The sequence below is a fragment of the Sinohyriopsis cumingii genome, chromosome 5, assembly GCF_028554795.1.
Source record: "Sinohyriopsis cumingii isolate HCF-2022 chromosome 5, ASM2855479v2, whole genome shotgun sequence".
Lineage (NCBI taxonomy): Eukaryota > Metazoa > Mollusca > Bivalvia > Unionida > Unionidae > Sinohyriopsis > Sinohyriopsis cumingii.
Genome location: NC_142965.1, coordinates 72,573,770 through 72,593,393, shown reverse-complemented (window position 1 = coordinate 72,593,393; position 19,624 = coordinate 72,573,770).

The window sequence follows — 19,624 nt, the reverse complement described above, 5'->3', positions numbered from 1 at the left end:
AAAAAAAAAAAATAAACTACTTGATTCTATCTGGATATACTTCCAGAAGTAAAAAGGCGTAATTGTAATTTCAGTATGTCCAAAGCAATTAGACAACGGAACATGTATGCAGCAGATATTATTTAGGAAATATGTGTGTGATTTGAAATTTAAATGTATTTTCAATCATATCGCAATGACGTCATTTGAGACAAAATCTCTCCCCAGTCAAAGTTATAATAAATATAAGAAAAAATTTGGAATCTTAAAGTGAGTTTTGTGTCTCGTTTTTCTGGTAAATTTGAGTTTTTTATGTACTACTGTTGTTACTTTTAAACACTGTTTTCTACTGGAGCATATATTACAACAGTGGCATGGGGAGTAGTAGACTTGTGTGAAGGTGTGAAGTTTGTCAAATCTTAACTCGGGTAGTTTGTGAGCCATATATTTATGGATGACATCGCCAAGATTTGTATGTGGGAACTATATATTTATGCTCAAATATCACCTAGCTCTATGTATGGATAACACGTGTATATGTTTATTGCACAGGACAGTGACGTCTTCTGATGTCGAATCTAGGCCAACTATTAATCATGTGGTAATAATAGAACATGCAATAGCCCATAACTCTGTATCACTGTAACAGAACATCAGTGAAATAAATATTACAACAGACTTATTGGCCCAAGAAAGCTGTTGTCAACACTGTATGTTGATGTAAGCAATGGCGATGCTGCTGACTACTGTATATATATATATATATATATATATATATATATATATATATATATATATATATATATATATATATATATATATGAGATAGTCCTAAGTCAAATAAGTTGCATTAGGGCTTAGTGTGGACGTGTAGAAGTATAAATAGCAATATGGAGAGTTTTTAAGATTTTAGAATTATTTTTCTGCAGGAATATACGTGTTGATGTGAAAGTGCTCTCACATATCACATGCTGACACGGCCATCCCATTTAATAACAACAGCAAGTTGTACTAAATCGATCTTAAATTATAGTCTAAATATACTTCCCTATTTGTTTGTAAAAGCACCCCCCATAATTAAAAAAGCAAAAGGCACTAATGAGATCAGAGATGCTCAGAACTTAATCAGCTCATTTATTGATTTATAATTTCAAACTGATAATACCAAGGGTGGCCCCAACACAGTTATTATCTGAGCATTTCACTTCAAACGAAATTTTCATTTTATAAGGCGACCATGTTTGTCAGTCATTTCTGGTTCCTGAACAAGTCCATTTTCAGTGAAGCGGTATATGCAGGACTACACATGTACATAGAAGGAAAATACTATGTTGTCTGCTTGCGATATTTACAATGTAAAATCAAGCACACACAAAAAATGACAAATACAAATTTTCCTTTCTCGTGGATTAAACAAGCCATGTTATTTTCATATTCATGAGTGGAAAGAGATATAAAACTAAACTCTCAACATTATGGTAATTTACGGAATTATCCGGCAGTTACCGTATATGATGAACTACATCCCTATGCTGTCTGAGGAAAAGTAACGAGTCTGTCATGTTCAGAGCCATATTATCTATTGGGGGATATATTGTTTAATCAAGAGTGAGAACTGTACCAGTTTGAAAGGGACCAACCAACTTTTCAAGGGTATCAGGTACTGACACAGGGGTATTTCATTTTCATTTTTTTGCCTATCTGACTTTTTTTTAAATTTCTTTATCTTTTTTTTTTTTTTGAATATAAAAACAAGAAAAAGCACAATATTCTTCTTGTACTAAAAAGCTGATATTCTCTCTCGACAATCAAGTTGAAAAGGAAATGGAGAGAGAGATAGAGAGAGAGAGAGAAGGAGAGAGAAAGAGAACCGGTTCTTCGTTTACCACTTTTACAACATCAATGTGAACTGTTTTGACATAGGAATATAAAAATCAAGACCTTAGTTATGATATAGTGCATGTATTATATGGTACATGTATGACAGGTCAATTTTAAGCAACGATACGAGCCCCAGTGAGTGGAACCGAATTCAAGCATGTTGTCACAGATGATAACTAACGAAAGAACGAACAGCTCTTTTGGACAAATATAATAAACATTTTTATAAAGAATATATTTGCTTCTAACAAGATTGATCCAGTACGTCTTCTAAAACTTAGGTGCATTAGGTCTGGAAGCAGTAAAATCTATGTACACACCAAATCACACGCCATAAATACCGCACTATATCAGCCGCACCGTGCTTAAAATAACACACTTTCTGCCGGCATTACCCATTTACCATTTTACAAAATTATTTCTTTTTAAAAATCACTAATAATACTAGCAATTATTTTATGAGTCGTATTTATAGGTATACGAAATTTACGCGCCTTTCTGATTGGCTAAGCGTTTGCACACCAGTCTACAGCACAAGGAGAGTCGCAAAGTCTTTGAACAATTCACATTGAGTGTAAGTGTCTGTCAGACATTACCGACTGTGTGAGGACATTCACAATAACGCGTAATTCATCTCTTATGATCATTCTCAACCGTTTGCCGACGAAACATTTTGAGGACTTGTGTGTAGGTCATCACAATGTAGTCCAGTCCTCAATATGTTGATGTGCATTCAAACTAAGGTCCTCGCAAGTATACCAAAACACACACACCCCACCTCCACCCACCCATACATACATATATACATACATATATCCATACATATTATTGTCTTTACAACCTAAAATGTAAAAATGTAATGTCAGTCCTTTACAAATGCTAGGGAAATGTCTAAAGAACACCAGTACTATGCCGAGCAAGACTATGTCAGCTCTTATATTTATATAGACACATATTCATTGATGTACCTAATCAGACTTTCCGTTTTGATAATGTGATAGCTTATGCAGCATTTCTAATTTTTAGTAACTTGATTCTATGTGACTCTTTAGTGTTTCCAAAAAGTGTTGACTCCTAGTTTGATAAACGTAATGCACGCCCTGTTTACGAGGAACTGCACTGAACATTCTCATACAAACACACGCGCACCAGCGTGCAGACGCAAACAAAAGGCTTCGGTTTTCATTTAGAGGGGTTGAAGAGAAGGCCTTATCCTTATTTAGCCTTTATTTTCGTCCGATCATTTTTTACTCTGAATGACATATCTTATACATGGGTAGAATATGCACTATATCGAGCCACTGCTTACTGAGAAAACTGACCGGCAATTTTCTTTACTTCACATCTTTTCTACTCCATTGCATATCTTATCTTTTCCAACAAGAATTATCACTTTTGTAAAACACGTATACTATCCATTACCATTATCTAGCAACCAGTCAAATTATCCTGACACCTTTGAGCCCAAACATTAACATCTGAATGCTGAGTGCCTAGCGAGGCAGCTGTTAATACCATTTTTATAAGTATTAAGTTTGGCCCGACCGGGATTAGAACCCGCGACCTCCAGCATCTAGTCACTAGCCCACCGTATCAGTTTAACTGTCAAGAAAACTAACCCTATGTATAGCTGATCAAATGTACAAGTCTATAAGTCCTCAATGCATATGTAATATTCATTAAGAGTAACGTACAGGCGTTTCTAACTTTATTTGAATAAGATGAACAATTACATTAGTTAGACATATGCATTTTGAACATTTTTACATATTATCTCAAACATTACATTTTCCGCTTAATTGTATTGCTATAAGTACACTTACAAAGTATAATATGTGTTCGTTGAACGTTTTTCATGCTGTTTGCATGATGCTCTCTTCAAAATGTATCTCAATTTCCTCAGTATAAATTGAACATAATGCTTGCGATTATTATTGTTATTAATAGTATTAATATTATTGATTTTGTTTTTATTATTATTTGCTAAATTATTTGTCATAATTCATAACAAAATACAGACCAGTATCTACATGAAAAAATACAGCTGCCGTATTCCAATTATGATTGGTCAATCACGATCCCCAAAATGCATGAAACACTGTCAGCAATTCTTTCATTAGAAGGTCACAAATCCAACCGTGAACATGACACAAGAGAGATCGACTACTATACAGCTGCAGTCAACTTTTCCTTTCGGATGTTTGTCTAGGGTTGACGATATCAATCGACAGGCCAAATGTTTTGTTGTCAGTCCATATGTTTGATCCGGATGATACCAATGATTGTAAAAGTAGCAGCATATCGTTTCAAAATTGTCATAAATTTGGCGTTCAAATCCCTGGATTCTGTTTTCGTCAATAGACAATTCGATTATATATATATATATATATATATATATATATATATATATATATATATATATATATATATATAACATAAATTACCTACCTTATTTCTGACATGTCTGGGTGGCGTTCAGCGCGTGCAATAATAGGACTGATGAATGGGTGGAGGATTCGTCCATTATGAATTTCCTGCATAAACACAAATAAATATGAATAGCATCCTAATCATAACAAGTTCAAATTTAAATTATAAAGTCCTTCTCCCATACTGCCATGTAACAATATGATTTTCTACTGTTAGAAAACATAATCAAAGGCCAGTATACTTTTAATTTATTTTTCAATGTATTTTAAAAACAAAAGGACAAATTAGGCTTGCGATCATCACCTTCATTCCAATAATACACACCATCCTGATTATTGCAAGTGAAGCAAATTTAAATTTGAATGACCTGCTTTCATGATATGGAATGCCGTATGTCAAATGTAGTTAAATTCTAAAAACGCCTGGTAAAATATCCCTGCAGAAATCAGTTATACGGATAGATGATCACTCGTACAGGATCTTTAAAAACTAAAGATGTAAAATATGGTCAAATTCTAAGAATCTGATGTGAAGTTTTGCCGCAGAAATTACAATATTGTGTAATTCTTTTAAACAATATAGTGGAATGCTGCTAATCAAAGTCATTTAAATCTCATCAATATATAAATGCAAAATAACTTTGGTTCAGATCCAACAATTCTTGGAAAGGAATCGCCGCAAAGAAATTCTTTACATAAATGTATTTCAATGTATGCAAATACATATCATTCAAAGCGATTTAAACTTCACTGGCCAGATTGACTATCCAGGAATTCAAAATAAGAACTTTTCCCCCTGACTCCATTGCTTATATCGTTTGCAATACCAATTTTTGATTTCCAAATTAGCCTCTGTGGAAGCTATGTTACAGGTAAGACTGGCACCACTTTCCTTTAAAACTAACAATACTAAAAATAAAGTCTTCTGGTGAAAACTGCATGTCAATACATGTATGACTTTTAATGCTGGACAGGCAGCAATTAAAAACAGAAGTTGAAGATAGTTGCTCTGGTGGCCAGATTGTATATCAAATCACACTGTTTTTAATTTGGACTAACATGACATCACAAAAATCTTTTAATGAAACCCAATGTTTACATGACCATCCATTCAAGTATTTTACATTAACAAGACCATCCATTCAAGTCTTTTACATTAACACACTTTCCGTAATGGTCAGCGAAGTATCCATATTGGAGCAGCACCATTCATATTTAGAACCAACAAGACCATGAAACATGGGATTATTTTGTGTTTCAAGTTTCATCGCAATCGTCTAAGTAGTTTGGGGACAGTAATAACAAACCTGTGGGAACTGATTAACCAACCGATCATGGACAATATATCCTGGACATGGGACTATAGATGATGGATAAAGACACCAGGACTTCCGATATCAAATTGCCTCAAAATAAATTGAATGATTATTGAATTGACTACAAGCAGCGTTCCATGTACATATATGAATCGTGTTATAGTCCCCTAGTTCAATGCAAAATGGATTTGAAAAGACAAAACCCGCAAGATGCACGTCTCTATCTATGAGACAATGCACACTAATTTGCAACAAAATATGTGGAAAGGTTTCAGAGCATGATGTTACAAGGACTATGAACCAAAATACAGATGGCCAGACGGACGACAACATTAGTGATATTGGCTCCTGCATCTCAGAGTGAGACCCTTATATTTTAGTAATCTACATTCATTTTCACCAATTTCTGCTGATTGAGTTTTGAAAACAATGTCCATTAAAAATGTATTTTGTCATTACAACTTAGATAACTTCAATGTCTCCTTCAAATACCAAACATGCAAATGCTGTGTTATCAAATCTACTGTCTACAGTTGAACAAAAAGTAGTTAAAGTAAGCCAATAAATAGCAAAAGACTGCTGCGAACACAGTTTCTTATTTCAATTGTGTATTTCATGACTGTTTACAAACATTTAGTTTTTAAATAAATGTGAGTGTCGGACAGTTAATGTGAGTTTAGAACGTTAAAGAAATGTATGATGAATACATTCATAAAGATATGACATGTATTAGTTAAAATAAGAAGAGACTGCTCTGGTGGCCTAGTGGTTAGAGCATTCGCCTCGGATGCTGGAGGTCGTGGGTTCGATCCCCGATCAAGTCATACCAAAGACTTATACAAATAGTACTAACAGCTGCCTCGCTAGACGCTCATCATTAAGGGGTTAGTGTTAGGACTGGTCGGCCTTGTGCCAGAATAATGTGACTAGGTGGGACATCATGATACATGTATGCGGCATGATGCCCAAGTGCTAGACATCAATGTATTCTGCCACACTGCAGACAACGTAGCAATATGACTGAATAATTGTTAAAGCTATGTTAAAAATCCAAATCACACACACACAAAATATGGAAGATAGTACTTGTAAACTAACTAAATATTGAAAGTTGGGTTTCAATGAAAACACAGATCAATGACATCATTCATGAAAGGTAGTGTAAACTAGATTTTTCATGGTAATACTCCAAATATTTAATATGGAGTTAAGAACATGTGACATTGATATAGTGGAATAAGTATGGAACGATGACAAATGTTAGGCTACAGGTAATTCCATTAGCTCTTCTGATCAAGGTTCAGTAGAGGTAAACATAAAGCTTATACAACATTTCCTACAGATGTTTGCAATTATATTATGCTGGGTTTTATGGAAAATCAAAATTCCCAGAGTGGACCTTAATATTTTTCATTCGGTGTCCATCACGGACTAGAGATGGTGGTCATCGTGAACTGTCCACGCCACAACTTGTATTGGATGGTTTAAATTGTTTTTCCTGTCTTGGTTTTTGTATGGGTGGTTTTTATTAACTGGCTGTGTAAATGTTAATCAGCAAAGTAAACTAGCCCCTACACTGTAGAAATGCCGAGGCATGGAGTCAATTAGTAGGTTTTTCTTGCATTGTCATGAAGCATTATTGTGGAGCAAATGTGGAAGAGATAATGTCCCCCACCTCCATGTGTGGGGTTCTTAATAATGACTTAAGCTGTAGTACATCAAGACAGACGTGTATTTTGATTTTCCACATGTTGCTGGAAAGTGACCCGGGCGAAAGTCTGTTCTTTCCTAATTTACCTCCTATTTAAATGTTTCATCTTTCATCAGCTTTGAGAAAATAATAAAACATATATAAAATGACTTAAGTCCAAATATGTGCAGTATTACATAAAAGTATTAATTGAGAAAAGAAATGTGATGTCCGGAACCTTTGAAGCCAATGGTTATTTAGGTAATTTATTTATCACCTAGCCTAGTACTCCTACCCAAAAACAATGTATCTTGCATCCACTGTTATAGTTAGAATCTGCATAATCTAAATTATATGGCATATAAGGATACGTTATCTTAGGCCTTCTGGAAGAGTTCGTCTGTGATTTGGATTTATTTGATCGCAAACTTTCATTTTTCTTCCTTTGTCACCTTTGCTAAACGAAAGACCATAAACTGAGTGTTGTAAACAGTACAAATAATGGGTGATCATGGGCTACTTACAGTCATCAGGGCAACCAAACAGTGAAACTGGTGAAGGTTATTCAGTAGATAGTAAGTTATTGCGTAAAACTGTACATATCATAGATTATATTGATCTAGCATTAATTGTTAGATGCCAATCAACAGACTCCTCTATGTTATCAAGAGCAACACACACACACACACACACACACACATATATATATATATATATATATATATATATATATATATATATATATATATATATATCTTGACGACTTAGAATCAAAATGGATCCAACAAAATACGTTTTTGAATTAGCCAGTAGCTTTCACCATGTTTTTAAATATTCGTGGAGTTATCGAACAGATATAGTACCTTAATAAATATTCAGTCGACCCTTTTGGAGGGAAACATACAAACTGGCATTTACTCTAAAGATACTGACTCCCACCAATATCTACTCTACACAAGCTGCCACCCCAGGAACGTAATAAAATCTCGAACCAAACACTTACGTTCTAACCCTGCCTCCTTTGAAGAGGGACTCTGTAAGCTCAAGCGGAATCTTAAAAGGAGAGGATACAGACGGAACTAAACTATTACTAAAACTAGACACCTCAACAAAGGAAACGTCATGAAATATAAAATTAAGAAAATCAATAAGGGTGTTTCTTTCTTGCTAACGTTCCAACCCGATTTTTCAAACATACAACAGATCATATGGAACCATTGGCAACATATTGAATCGTTTGAAAGTCCCAAGGGTATATTTCCAGACGTTCCAGTGGTTCCGTACCGTAGACCTAAAAATCTTAAGGACAATCTGGTACGTTCCAGTGTTACTTCAAACAAGAGCAAACAGTCAGGCACATAACATTGCAAAGACAAGCGTTGCCGAATTTGCAGTCATATGCCAAAACCAAATATTTCAGACGTTTGCCAACAGGAGTTAAGTACATGACCAATTAGAAGTTTGGATGTTGAGCTAACAATACAATCTATCCTCCGACATGCAAGATCTGTGCCAGTCAATTTGTTAGTGAAACTATTGATTTCAGAAAGCGAATCAATAGTGGATAAAGTCAGTTTTGCCAACAAAAAAGTCAAGTCGAAAGATTCCAACCACTACAACTGGAATAAATATTCACTCGATTCGCTCAAATATTACGGACTGAATTTAATCTAAGGTGGACAGACAAAGACTGCACACATAAAGAACAATACTGGATACTACAATTGAAAACTCATAGGGAATTCGTCCTAAATGAAAACATCAAAACTAAATGTTGCAGTCTTGTCAGAATTACAGCCAGCCATCAGCTAAATTTTTAGCTAATATCTGCACATGTAATTGCATTTTTTTCTGGTTTTATTGTCTTTATAATTAATTAATTAATTAATTATTATCATTATTATTATTATTATTATTGTTATTATTATTATTATTATTACTATTATAATGATAATAAAAATAATAATAATAATTATAATTATTATTATTATTATTATTATTATTATTATTTGTATTATTATTATTATTTTACTCTCTCCCTCGTAAAGTCAGTTTTGTTTCTCAATTTTAAAAGTCGAAGATAATATTATCTCTCTCACACAATCATAATGTCAATTGTCTCTCTTTCAGACACACATACACATACACAGACACACATACACACACACACACACAGAGAGAAACATAGCCAAAAAAGGTGATCAGTCGTCACTACGATTACATGAACTGTTAGTTTGTTGTGTAAAGTTTTCAAAATTTTACACCCCTAAAAACTATATAAAGAGTTTCCTTCGATAGGTAAATTGCTGGATCATATAAAATCTTGACCTGAATTGTGCTTGTGCATGTTAGGTATTTTAGCATTGTAATATTTTGGCACCGTAATTAGTCGCGTACAAAATTACGCTTGCATACATTACTTGTGCAAAATTTATGAATGTTAGGAACAAAGACATAGCAACCGTTGCGATATGAACTGTTGAATCTCGCATAGTAGGTGTATGTCGCAATTCTAAGTTTTCTGAAAGTTACTTATGAACTTCGGGATTGTAAAAAAATAAACTTCACGAGGTACCAAACGATTTTGTTTCTTCACTGATTTTGCTTTTTCTGTCCGCCTATCAGTTTTACCACAGCTCTTCCCTCTCAACTCTTCAGTATCACTCTGAAGTAGATGCAGATGGTGTTGGATATGAGACACTCGTGTCATCTTCAAGATCGCTTGCGTGAACTTCTGCCAACATATGTTGTTGTGAGATACAGATTGCCATCGTCGCTTGGTGTCTGTGTTCTCCTTGAAAAACTGTGATCGTTTCATCTTGATTGCAAACGTTCATTTGACTAACTTTTACATACATTACTTGAAATCTTTAAAAAAAAGTCACGGTGGAGAAAGTTTTTGAAAGTGCGTTTTCTGTCTCACAAATATGGTAATAATATTAGGGACCGAACGAAATTTCTTTTGAGATGAACTGGACTGTCATGGTTTTGTGACAGAAGTGGAAGGTGTTGATTAAGGCTCATTCATGTTGACTTCGAAATCGATCTCATGGGTTTGAGCTAACGTTTCAGCTCGAATGTGAGGCGATACGGCACATCGTTGTGTCTTGCTTTCTTCTGGTTCCTCACTGGAATCCTTTCAGTTTCATTGCCAAAATTTAATTTACAATTGCTCCAATTCTTATTTCTGTCTGAATTTAAAATCCTCCTTCAAACGGGGAAAGTTGTGGTGCAGATACTCATGTCGGTAAAAATAAAAATTGCGAAGACGAAAGAGAGAAAATCTACTAAATTAAAATCATCATCTTCTGGAAACATGAAAATGTCTTTCGTAGTCGTCATACTATCATTCTTAGTATTCACCTCAGGCGCACTCCAATACATCGTCTTCCTAGATTTAGCCACACACGAAATATGTCGCATTGATTCACTAAAGCTAGCGCACCTTTATTCTGCATGCAACGCCACCAGTAGCTTTGTTCTGACTCGAAAAACATTCCGCGTCCGGAATGATTTTTTTTAACGCAGCCTTTGATGGATGAACCATTTCAATCGACTTTAGACTATATATACCAGCGGCTCTTCTCATGGTTTCACCTGTCTTCAAATGCGACCACAATTCATGCCATGCTGACAAGTGGAGAGGCCAAACAAAGATATAAGGGTGGTTAAATCTTTGGTAATTCTTTGGAAAATAAACCACTATATTACTTTGAAATAGTGAACCTTCCGTTAATAGGGATTGCATATGAATGAATTTACATCTTCAGGTAGGAATGCGTTTATCTATATAGGTAACAATATGTCCGGTTTTATCCTTTTATCAAGCTGATTATATCGTGTACTTACTTGAACATATCCAGGTCATAGTGCAAAGACAGATAAATGACACTCATAAGATAGATGTGTCTACTCTGAGCTAAACAATACAGGATACATATATATATATATATATATATATATATATATATATATATATATATATATATATATATATATATATATATATATATATAACGTAATTCTAAGTGTTCACTAGACTTTAAACACGTATCATATTTAATGTATTGATAATCGAAGAACAATGGTAATTAATAAAATATTAAAGTTGTGCTTTGGTTTCAGTGTTCTCTCTGTGCGTAACAGTTTAAATCATATTTGAATGTGTGCCATATCCATGTTTGAATCTAGTCTCCGATATGATCTCGGTGGGGGAGACTTTTGAATTAAACATTTCGTGTGTAAAGTTCGAAGTATTTTTGTAATGATGTGTTTAATGAGTCCAATGAAAAACGAAATCTGAGTAAAGATAAATAAAAAATCTAAATAAATGAAAAGGCAACACTATTGCTGTATTCCAATTATGTCGATTCAGTCTGTAGAGTTTATCTAAACAAATAAGAACATGTTCTAATGGACCACCTGACAGAGAAGAAAATGGTTTCCGTTCAATAGCATTATTTGTACCTCATTTAGTTTTAAACCAAACTTTGTGGATGCATTTTACTTGAAGAAGAATCACGCTGATTTTTAAGTCAACCAGTGAAAGAGCAAGATCACTAAGATTGAACGAATACTTGGTTTTTCTACCAAAAAAATCAACTCTTAACAATGAACCTTCACCAAAATTTGTGGTTGACTTGGCTCGTTGATAAGAAAAAATCAGATGAGTTTGTAGTCAACAGGTCAAAGGTCAAGCTCACTGTGAATTATTTTACAAACAAATTTTACTTATAAGACTTGAGCTCCATATATAGAAGTATAGTATTTTTTGGGTCAAAAGGTCAAAGGGCAGTCCAAGTGTGACTCAAAGAAACATTGAATTTTGCAACATTACTGTTTTTATACAAAATGTTCCCTGCCAAATCTTTGTGGCTGGTGTTTTCAAATGATACTATGAAATCCAATACATGCTGGGCTCTGAAAGTAATGACATGTTTAGTATGAATGGTTTCTGCAAATTATTAACCTTGGTGCAAACTTTTTATACCCATTCCATGTTTGTGAAATCCATTCGTCGATAATCCACAGAATCAATCATGCCGCACTAGTGCCAACATAGAGGACCATTAATCATGGAGTGGACATATAACGCGCCGTTCCTGGTACTGTTATTATTCATGCAAGATGTGCCAATTCGCTACAAGTGACATTTGAGTGGATAATATTAACAATTATGTTTGAGAGCAGATAACCCAAAGAAGACAAGGAATACCTTTCTTTTCTTAGCCGCATATAGATTTGCTTAGAAAGTTATATAAAGTTCGAAGGGTTTGTTGAAATATATGCAGATTCCAATTTCATCTTTAAAGCCGAAAATACTAATATAATTACATGTCCGTGTACATGACATTAGAAGTAGGAAACAAGGTTTTTGTTATTAATATGCCTTCTAGTATTTCTCACATATGTAATAAGTGTGTGCATGCAAAGGCAGTCTGCTTTGGAAAAACGATCTAACTGAAAATAATGATGTCTCTTTCTGTTTTTGTAAGGTAGTTGTCAACAAGCATTTGATCAATAGGACAAGAAAGAATGGAACTGGTTTTCGGATGTGTACAATAAAGAATACCAGTAACATCCCAGTTCCTTTTGGACTTATTATTACAAAAAATTTATCTTGCATTTTTTGCCAGGCCACGTAATATATTTGACATTTGTGGCTTAAAAGTAACAGCTGCATAACCCACAAACATCTGGATGCAAGCGTATGTATGTATGTATGTATGTATGTATGTATGTATACATGCATGTATGTATGTATGTATGCATGCATGTATGTATGTATGTATGTATGTATGTATGTATGTATGTATGTATGTATGTATGTATGTATCTATGGATAGATGGATGTATGCATCCGTGGATAGATGGATGGATGGATTAACGGATAGATAGATGGATGGATTAATGGATAGATGGATGGATGGATTAATGGATAGATGGATGGATGGATGGATTAATGGAAGGATGAATTAATGAATGAATGGATAGAGCGTATTGTATATGTGTACTGATGGACGAATGAAAGGATTGGTGGAATCAGGTATATGGGCAGTAAAATTTGTAAGTTTTAATTTATATTAGCATATTTGTTTTGATGTTTGTTTTATTTGTAAGAAGCATGAGCTCGAGACTATTTATTTTGCCGATTAATCAACTGTTAAATTTGACATGCATTTTATTACAACTTGACTACAAATAAGTCTGGTAGCAGAGCTCATTTTCAAGTACATCATATTTGTACACTTTTTAGTCTTTGTTTTCCGTAAATGCTCCTTGCAACGGTGTATAGGTAAGATTACTTTTATTATGAACGTGCATTGTACTGTAAGTATTTCATGTTCCTAATACTTTTTAATTTGTTTCGGTATCAGAATATTTTGCACTTAGCTCTGATAGCTGAGTTCGCCATCTGTTCCTTATTTTCAGGTGCATTTTACCAATTTTTGTTATATCTACAACAAAAAAAAAACAAAAAAACATGCATATGTGTCTGATCCGATATTGGTAGTGTGATTAAACATTGATTTATATACATTGATGAATTTCCGTCCGTCTGTAGTAGGATGGAAAATAAAGCTACAAACACACGATTGATACGGGACTTATTGGAAAATAATATTTTGTTCAGAGTGAGTTGTCACCTGTAGCAGGTGCATCTTTGATGGGTTCTAGTGTAGAAGGTAGGCGTAGGCAATGTGTGCAACGGATTGTGGAGGGTCAAGTCTTCGTTTTTGATATTTTGATTTTTGTTTGCACCATAAATGCAACAGAGAATAAAATTTTCTTTAATGAACTAGAAATGTGTTCTTGGATCGCGTATGATCTACCACAGTGCTTTAAATTACAGGTTAACTAAGGTCTAGAGGACCGAAGGGCGGACAGACAAGAATAACATTTCCGAAGGATCGAAGGGAGGACAGACAAGAATAACATTTCCGGAGAATCGAAAGGCGGTCAGACAATAATAACATTTCTGGAGGATCGAATGGCGGGCAGACAAGAACAAAATCTCCGGAAGATCGAAAGGCGGGCATGCAAGAATAAAATTTCGTCACCTCTGTCGCGATGGGGAATAAATATCTCGATAATACTGGTTTATCCGTGCCAATGCTTGACAGTACAACGGTACCAGAACCAGCAAACACGAAAGGTGAACATCACAAATTTTTCCATCTTATTTCTCCCTAATTAGATTTTGAAAATGCAAACATTTTATAATTATCTTTCGACATGGTCTCTTTGGTGTTTGTTTGTTGTAAATCTCTGAGACAAAATAATGACATGTATGGGATGAATTTGGAAAGAGAATGAGATACTGAATGTAAGTTGCTTGATGACAGGGTATAAAGAGAATGTGATACTGAATGTAGGTTGCTTGATGACAGGGTATAAAGAGAATGTGATACTGAATGTAAGTTGCTTGATGACGGGGTGTAAAGAAAATGTGATACTGATTGTAAGTTGCTTGATGACAGCGTGTAAAGAGAATGTGATACTGAATGTAAGTTGCTTGATGACAGGGTATAAAGAGAATGTGATACTGAATGTAAGTTGCTTGATGACAGGGTATAAAGAGAATGTGATATTGAATGTAGGTTGCTTGATGACAGGGTGTAAAGAGAATGTGATACTGAATGTAAGTTGCTTGATGACAGGGTATAAAGAGAATGTGATACTGAATGTAAGTTGCTTGATGACAGGGTGTAAAGAGAATGTGATATTGAATGTAAGTTGCTTGATGACAGGGTGTAAAGAGAATGTGATATTGAATGTAGGTTACTTGATGACAGGGTAGGGAGCTATTCATGAATAAACTCGATGCATTGCCGCGACACAACATTTGTTCTTTGCACGGCTGCCAAACTCTGATATACAATTTTCAAATAGAACTCGCAATAACCACGCCTCATTAACCCTTCTGTTTGTTTCAAGCTTACATATAACTGAAGAAAATCATCATCATCGTTGTTGCTGTCGGCATAACAACACTAAATATTCATAATAAACTATAAATAAATGGCATCTGTTATATATAGATTATTCATAATAAATACAGCATTATATTTTAAATAACAAATCATAATGTTACATAAAAAGACACAAAATTTGTACAAATTTTTTCGGCATAACATATATTGTTAGCTTGAAGAAAGAATTTCATCTAATTATTATTTGTTTCATAGAATCGGGCTTTAGTGGTTCTTTTTTGTACACTTCTCTTCTAGCGTGAAAATAAAAATATGTCACTGATATAATATTTCAGACAACGATTTCAAATCACAAACATGACCCGACATAATGGCATAGTTCCTTACAAACTTAGGAACATTCTTTTGTAAAACGATTCCGGGCCTTTTCCTATACGCAAAATAACCCTTTCTATTAACCAAGCATCATAATTTGTTTCTTTTTCTTGAAAATTCCAAATATCGACATTTATTTTTGGGGGAATAAAATCAAACCTGTCAACCCTGTATCAATAGGACTCACTATTCCTCCTCCTCCATTGCCTCTTCCGGACATGATCAATTGAGAAGAGTTCAGTGCACATATTCAAGCGAAAAATTAGTGCTCGGCAACAGTTTGACGAATAACTAAAGAGTAAGCTGCGAGTATAGTAAACAGACATACAAGACCAAAAGGTCACACATGTCTGTAATAAAGTATCATCATCATCATCATCATATTGCAATGAGTTCTCAGCGTATAGGGCAAGGAGCAACATACATTAATATGGCTGCAGCTGGAAATAATGATTGCAACACATGTCCTAAATGCAATCCACTTCCCCATTCGTGATGACACTGACTTTCTCCCTGTCCTTAACACTTAATGTGACAGATAGGTCCACAAGTATGGTTCATATCATTCTTATCCTTTGGGTACATTAGCAGTTGTCTTACAGCCCCGTATGGTTTAAAACATACAATAATTATGCGTCGCAGAAAAGCGCGCTTCAGACATTGTAAATTAGAATTTATGAACGTAGAGGACGAACTGCAAGCTCGTCTGAAGCATCACGGAAGATCCACAATGCCTACCCTGGCCAAAATGTATATTAGATCGAGAACAAGCCTGGTTTAAACGGAACATAACTACTATGTATATACTCTTGCACACAAACAGACGCTGAACAGGTACGGGGGCCATTACAAACTTCTCAACTTCCTAATCTACGCTTCGCAGATAAGGTACTTGACTAATTTGAATGCGAATACGTTTTACTTCAAATGCCATTTGCTGAGGGAAACGCCATAGCATGGACCCAATACAGTGATAACATCTCTAAATGTTTCAATTCCACAATGCTGCATTGAAGCTTGTTTTGTTAACAGGTCCATGAAGAAATATCTAGACATGCAAGAGCACAGATTTTTATGCTTCCAGAGCAGATGGAAAGAAAAATAGCTTATTAATCTGAGCTGCGGACGAAAAGGAAACATTTATGTATGTACTACAGGATAGACGTTGATATAAATCACGCGGGCCTAAAAAGAACTATATGTCTAATTTTCATTGCTATGCACAAACTTATTTTAGTAGAGACTGAACGGCTTATTATACAGAAAGAAAAAATGTTGTTGTTGTTATAGGGTATATATTGTGCATTTTTCAGAACAAGATAGGCTATACCTGGAAAACCCCGGAAATAACCACCGACCTACCAGAAGCTATCGACAATCTTTCTCATATATCCACATTGGCTGAACCCGAGTTACTCGAACCCAAGAAGACAGATGTGAGATGGCAGTGATCCGTAACGGTGAACTCCTAAGACCACTCGGCTACTCGGGGCCTCGGAAAATAATGTTTTATATATACACTATCACACTAACCTAGAGATTTACGTCTCAGTCACTTTTGGAAGACAAAGGCTAAAACCAATGCAAAAACATATGCTGTGCTGGAAAATATTGCCTAATGTCTCTTTACTAAGAAATTTAGAAGGCCCTGGAAAGTGGCCAGTTATTGTCATTATTCTAGGAAACCTAGAGGGCCTCACCAAGGGTCTTACAACTATAGCGCAGGCATTCACATTTCGAAATAGTAAGTGTATCTATGTTTTTTTCCTCCTGCATTCCAGTCTGCTAGAGTTTTCGCATTACTTCAACAGTATTAGTACAATATCGTATACTGAAAACTTATATTGGATCAAACCTTCGTATTGACGAATGTGTTTCATGTCTCCGATGTTTGTTCTCTCAAACGTTCAGATTTTACCAGGGGCATAGGGGCATAATACATGTAATAATAGTAGCAACGATTCTGATATTAGTCATAGTGCTGTTGATGGTGGTAAGAAAAATGTGACGATAGTGCTAGTAGTTAATCAGCTGTACTGGTGATGGTTGTAATAGATCAGATATGGCTTTGGCTATTGCGCCAAATCAATGAAAGTTTACACATATTTGTCCCAAGTTATGTCCATTTATGAAGATAATCGGTGACTTATGATCATATATTCATTACATACCCACATATACAAACATACATACATGCATACAAGCTGACCCCTGGTGAGACTGGACAGTTTAATGCTTTTGTAGAACATCCGTATGACAGTGTTATTTAACATGACAATTTTTATATTTGTACTAAATTTATAATGTATTACCGACGGCACGGTTCGCATATGGAGACTTTATTATTTAAATATATGCTAACGTTGGCAAATCCCTAACTGTTTCTGTTTGATCTGTTTTGTTATATTCATGAAGGACTGGCCAAGTTATTTCGGATAGTAAAGCTATATCTTAGTTGATATTTCCTATTTCGTTTTAAATGTTGAATTGTATACAATATTGTAAGTGTCGGTACACATTTGACAGACAGAACGAAGAGAGGAAAGAAAAGTAAAGCCAGCAAAACTCTGTTTGTAATGCTTTGATACCTTCCTAGCACGTCTCATTGATTTTTTCCAATACGCTCTGCACATTAGACGGATAAAATGGTTCACGTGGTTCTACAGATAAGCATTCATTTGCCAAAAGATGGACACAAGTCAGGTCATTGGTGTGATTATCTTTAACTCAAATACGAAGATGTCATTAATAATAAAATGCAGGGTAGAAGATTGTAGTTTTGTGGGTTTAGCACCATTTTTCATCACATGAGTGGCTATACATAACAACCAGTATATTTGGTGGAGGAAGATCATGGGAAAGCCTATAGAAAAACCATCGACCGAGGGAGAAGCTATTTGCAAGCTTTCTGACAAACCCAAGTTAGTCGTGCCGAAACTCGAACCCAGGCGGACAGAGATAGCACAACCACCTGGATCCTCACAAAGGAACAAGAAGAAAAGCAGAAGGCACCCATATATACGTACACGGTTATAAACAATCATGGTTGGCTGCTAAATGCTCCACTTATCTGTACAAATATTTACATGAATTTAGGTATACATGCATACATACATACATACATACATACATACATACATACATACATACATACATACATACATACATATATACCAACATGCATACATGCGTACATAAATACAATAAATAAAAAATTGCTTTCGTAATACTTAATTGCGTATAAAATGTATAATGATTTAAATTCAAGTTACACGTGCAATGTTTACGTTTTTGGAACATAACTTTTTGTTGGAGGGTGTACCTCATTGCGGTTTTTGTGCTGAGATCCAGTAAAGACTACTAAATACACACACACACACACACACACACACATATATATATATATATATATCTGTGTGTGTGTGTGTGTGTGTGTGAACATATTTCTGTAAATTATAAATCATCCTGTCAGAAGGAATTATACATTTATAATTCACTGCTACTCAGATATAACTATTTTTTCAGGATATGTTGGAGGGCCGTACATGCTTTGATAAATGACGTGCGTTTTAATTATCCAGATGACACGAGTGTTTATTTGGGTATACTTTGTCGTCATGCATGTGCTCAGATTCATATCAGTAAAATATTTCATTTGTTTGTCGGCATTATGGTAGGGTAAGTTTGACAGTTATCGATTTATATGCAGATATTCATAATTTATGTTAGGATATAGTGAACAGAGTAATTGCCCACATTATACATGTATATAAATACAATTTAACATCCTGATCACTTATAATATCAGTGTTACAAACTGAACAATACATAAAATCGGTTTCCTAATCCGGAAAATGACAAGCGCGCGACTTCTTAACAAGAGCAGAAAACGTAACAAACATGATTGAAAAACCAAACATAGGTCAGATGAATGATTTTGTAGAGCTGAAACATATGCACCAAGATACCGCGTTCGATGTTGCTTAATTTTCATCAATAATTAATTCACACACGTCTTTC